We start from the raw sequence: 5,686 nt of genomic DNA on the forward strand, positions 1-5,686 counted from the left end.
GCAAAGAATTTGTTCAAATTCTCCACCCATCTATGTTTTGGTACTTTTCTTACTAATCTGCATTTCTTCCTACAGTCTGGATATAATCCTCTTATTAGCTCTGTCTTGAAGATATTTTCTTACACTCTGTGGTTTTTCTTTTCACTTACCATCTAAATTAGTAAATTTTATTACATTGTATCAGTCCTTTCCTTTACTGTTAGAGAGCTTTTATGTTGACGGAGATATGTTCTGTTTTAGAAATTTTATCTTCCTTGAGGTCATTAACTTGTTTTTTTTCCAGTTATTTTTTCCCCACATTTAAGCACATCAGATTTTTCATGTATTATATGAGATAAAATTCAAGATTTGGTGTCAAAGAGGTATGGTATCTCACCAACATGGCTGCCTGAACAAGACCTGAACAATGACATCACCAAGGTGTGCCAACATAGAAGGGAAAGCTTAGAAGCCTCATCAAAGAGTTACAGGAAACTAAAGAATGACGAAAGCAAGAGAAAGAGTCTCCTTGGGGAAAAGAACATGAATTCACTCTCCAATACCAAACAGCCAGTCCTGAAAACATATACATACAAGAAACATTATATAGACTGAGCAGGCTGTATTTACGGACTTAGGAATATATATAAATATATATGTTTATATATGCAATAGCAATTTGAAAAGGCCATGAACTTGAAAAAGCAGAGGGGGTGCATGGGAAGGATTGGAAGGAGGGAAGAAAAATAGGAAAATTATGTGCTTATGTTATAATCTCGAAAGATTTTTTTTTTTTTTTTTGAGACAGGGTTTCTCTGTGTAGTTTTGGTGCCTGTTCTGGAACTCACTCTGTTGAGTGACCAGGCTGGCCTCAAACTCACAGAGATCTGCCTGGCTCTGCCTCCCGAGTGCTGGGATCAAAGGCGTGTGGCACAGCCATATAAAGAAATATATGATTTGAGAGAGGAAATATCAGCATCTCAATTGATCGTCAATCATTTATCTAAAACACAGCACTCTTTCCAAAGTGCCATCTTTGTCAGAAACCATTCATATACATCTCAGTGGCTTGTATGCTTGTTTCTTTAGCTTGAGGCAAGTTCTTTATACATAGATGGCTAGCCTGTTGGTCTAGTGCCCCTTTTTCTTTTATTGTGTTGATGAGACATTCCAACCAAAAGCAACTCAAGGGAGGAAACCTTTAAGCTCACAGGTCACAGTTCATCGTCAAGGGAAGTCTAGTTAAGAACTCGAAGCAGAAATCCTGGGGGACTCTGCCTACTGTCTTACTCCCAGGCCCATCTTCTTAGCTCTCTTAGACAGTCCAGGACCAGCCGCCCAGGGAATAATGCTGCCCACAGTGGGCTGGGCTCTCTAACATCAGTTAACAAGGTAATCCACCGCAGACGTGCTAACAGATCAATGTTATCTGGGCAGTCCCTCCACTGAGATTATCTTCTCAGACGACTCTAAGCTATGTTAAGTTGACAGTTCAAGCAAACTAGGGCATCTAGTTTTTACTATATAGCTCAGGCTGGCCTCAAACTAGTATAATCCTCCTATCTCAGCCTCCTGACTGCTATATGCTGGGTTATAGGTATATGCTATCACACAGGCTCAAAAATGCATACATGTGTGGGTTAGTACCTGATCTTGCAATTTTATCTCATTGTCTGTTCATCTACTTTTGTGCTAAAACTTACTTTCATGATCACTGTATATTGAACTAATATTGAAAAAATATTAGTATCTAATAACACCAATCCTCCAAATGTGTTCTTTAATATTTTCAAGTTTCTCTTTGGTACTCTATATTTTATATAAGTTTTAGAAGTGAAGAGCCACATACCACAAAAAGCCACTGGGATTTTAATGTGGCTTAATTAGAACCCATGGATCAGTTTAAGATGGATAATACTGAGTTTTCAGGCTATGTACATGAAATTCCCCTGATATGTTGATATTATCTTTAATTTCTCTATATAATGCTTTATAGTTTCCTGTTTAGGGTTCTTATAATCTTTTATTAATTTGTTCAGAAGTAATCGATTTTTAGTATTATTACAAATGATAACATAGTTAAAATTTTGCTTTATAATTGTGGCTGTTATAAACACATTTCTTTTAAGTTAAAAAATATGTTGATGTTTATGAGTGTTTACTTGCATTATGTTGTGCACCATGTGAGTGTAGTGCCCACAGAGGCCAGAATAGAATATCAGATCCCCAGGTGCTCTTAACCTCTGAGCCATCTCTCCAGCCTCTACAATTAGTTTATTTTTGAGTAACATTTTCTGAAATAAACTTGCTGAATTTACTTATTTTATCTTCTTTAAGTTTCTTCCATTTGTTTGTTTGTTTGTTTGTTTGTTTGTTACAGTGTTTCTCTGTGTAGCCCCGGCTGTCCTGGAACTTGCTCTATAGACCAGGCTGGCCTCAAACTGAGAGATCCACCTGCCTCTGCCTCCCAAGTGCTGGAATTAAAGGCGTGCGCCATCGCTGCCCAGTTTTACTTCTTAATTCTAATAGCTACCGGTTTTTAAAAATTACTGCATGCATAATTACATTATTAGTAAAACAAGTGGATTTATTATTTTCTAACTTTACTATTTTTTTTTTACCATATTTCAAAGGACAAAAAGTCTTAAATACAAGTCTCATATACAAGAAACACTACCAGATGTCCTTTTTTGTTCATAATTCTGGAGAAAGTTTTCAATACTTACTACTGAGTGTGATATTTTCTGCCAGTATTTTATAGATATCTTGTATCTGAGTAAGAAAATCCCTATTTCTAGTTTTCTGTGATATTTTAAACATTTGTTGAACTTAAACACTGTCCCTGAATCCCTTTAAAGAGTCACGATTTTTCTCCTATAATCTATTAATGTGATGACATCAGCTGTTTTCAAATGCTGACTTGCATTCTAGATTATATTCTAATTTGCTGTGATGGATTATCTTTTTTATACACACCAGAATTTGATTTGCTACTTAGTGGACTTTTTTTTTTAACCTATATTATGAGAGGCTGGTGTGACGTTTTCCTTTCTTGTGTTTACCTGTCAAATGTTGATGTTCACATCGTACTGTTTCATTAAACAACTCTGGAAATTCATCCTCTTTGTAGGCTTTGGTTTTGTGTGGTAGTGGCATTGTTTAAGTCAAAAAATATTTACTATGACTTGCTAGTGAAGACAAATAAGCCTGGAATTTTCTTGGACAGATTTTATATTACAGGTGGAATTTCTTTCTCTGGGAGACAGAGAACTAGTCTCACTTCTCTTTCTTCTTGTGTCAACTTTCTAAGATGGATTTCCCAAGACATTGTCCATTTCAACTAATATTTCAAATGTATGGGCATCAAGTTGTTCACAATGTCCTTGTTGTTAAATATCCACAAGATTTGAAATTATGTACCATTTTTTATCTCTTAGATTTGTTATTTACACTTTCTCTATTTGATCAAATTCTACAGTGGCATATCCATTTTATTATCTCTGACTTTGTTGAATCTCTATATGATATATTTTATCATACATTTAATTCTTTTTCAGTCATATTTTGTTTTCTCCTGGCTTTTTGAATAATCACTGCTTTTCAGCCTTTCAATTACATGAATTTAAAATTCTCTAAACAGAATTAACTTGAGCTTACAAGTATAGATATACTGTGTATTCACTATTATTCTATCATTTCACTTTTTAGTATCTTTATTCAAGCTATCTCTCTTGGTGGGAGTGGTAGCTTATATCTATAACCCCAATATTTGGGTGGCTGAGGCAGGATGATTGCAGTGAGTTCAAGGTCAACCTGGGTTACAAAGTAAGACTTTCTCAAAAAAGAGAAGAGGAGGAGAAATCTGTTAGCAATTGAGAGTCTTTTTAATTCAGTTTGACAACCTTTTAATTGGAAAATCTGTTACTTTATCTTCAGTGTGATCATTGATATATATGAATTTATGGGTCCTGTATAATTATTTCATATTATATGTTTTTTCTCATTTCTTCCCACTTGGGAGTATGAGTTATTTTTACTAGTTTGAGCATTTAATTATTATCTTAGTAATTATCCTAAGATTCATGAGTGTCTTTGTTAAAATGTAGTATCTTGGTACTTTTGTTAATTCTTCATATCCTAAGAATGTAGCCTCTTATTTCATCCATCACAATCTCACGGGTTTTTAAGATTTATTTTTTTAACGTGTGTGTGTGTTCACTTGAGTGCAGGTGTCCATGAAGGTCAGAGACATCAGATTCTCTGGGGCTTGAGTAATAGGCTGATAGTGTCCTCTGCAAGAGCACTACATGCCCTTAACCACTGAGCAATCCCTCCAGTCTCAAGTTTAAATTTTTAATTGCTGCTTAAAATTACATATGATTATGGGTTATCATGTGATATTTTTAAACTTTTATCCTTTGCTTTTTGTGTATTTTATGTGTATCAGTGTTTTGCCTGCATGTATGTCTGTACAGCATGTGTGTATACTGACTGGAAGGGTTGGAAGAGGGTGCTGGACCTCCTGAGACTGGAGTTACAAGTTGTGAGCTGCCTTGTGGGTGCTGGCAATCTAACCCAGGTTCTCTGCAAAAGCAGTCAGTTCTCTTAACCACTGAGTCATCTCTCTAGCCCCCTTCTTATGAATTCCTAACTTGCCATATAGAGCTCAAATAAGTAACCACTGTTAAGACACTGTTTTTATTCTGTTTTACCGAAATATTTGTTCTTTCAATTGTTCATATTCCTCCTGCATCTTCCTGATTCAATTTAGGATCATTTTGGTTTTGCCCGACAATCTCTCTTTAGTGTTTCATCTAGCATAAATTTGATGTTGATGAGTTCTCTGGATTTCTAGTTCTACAGTCTTTATTTCTCCTTTATTTGAAAGCTAACTTGATTTAGCATTTTAGGCTGTTACTGGATAAATCAGCACTTTATCTTGTTGTATCTCTGAAGATAATGTGGTTTTGCCCATCTTCTTTATATATATTATCTATGTAGTCCAGTGATTTTATCATAAGATTAAGTAAAATTGTCCTTGTATTCATCACAATTGACATTCAAAATACTTTGGTTGTTGTTGTTTTTCGAGATAGGGTTTCTCTGTGTAGTTTTGGTGCCTGTCCTGGATCTTGCTCTGTAGATCAGCCTGGCCTCGAACTCAGAGATCCGCCTGGCTCTACCCCCAAGTGCTGGGATCAAAGGCATGAGCCACCACTGGCCAGCTTTCAAAACACCTTTTAATCTATGGCTTCATATCTATCTAAGTCAATTTAGACTGCTATAATAAAATACTATGGACAGATAGGTTAAACCACAAACACTTATCTTTGGAGTTCTGGAGGCTGGAAAATCCAAGGTCAGGGTGCTGCCAGCCCCAGCATCTGGTGAGAGGTCTTTCTGGCTCGCAGATGCCATCTTTTCACGATATGATGGAGAGAGAGGAAAGAAACTTCCACCTCTTCTTATAAAGGTATTATTAATCCCCTGCTAAGAGTCCACCTCATACCCAAAGGCCTTTTTGGGCGTCTTTCCCTGGAGGAAACTTGCACAAATGTCTATTCACCCCAAATAGGGCACCAATGACAGACCAATGATTCCACTCAAGTCTAACTCAGTGATCCAAAGAGTTTATTAGGATTAATTACAGGAGTGTGGGTGAGGGCTTATAGATAGGGGTGCAGAGGACTTTCAAAGGCAGCTGCAT

The sequence above is a fragment of the Peromyscus leucopus genome, chromosome 1 (assembly GCF_004664715.2).
Source record: "Peromyscus leucopus breed LL Stock chromosome 1, UCI_PerLeu_2.1, whole genome shotgun sequence".
Classification (NCBI taxonomy): Eukaryota; Metazoa; Chordata; class Mammalia; order Rodentia; family Cricetidae; genus Peromyscus; species Peromyscus leucopus.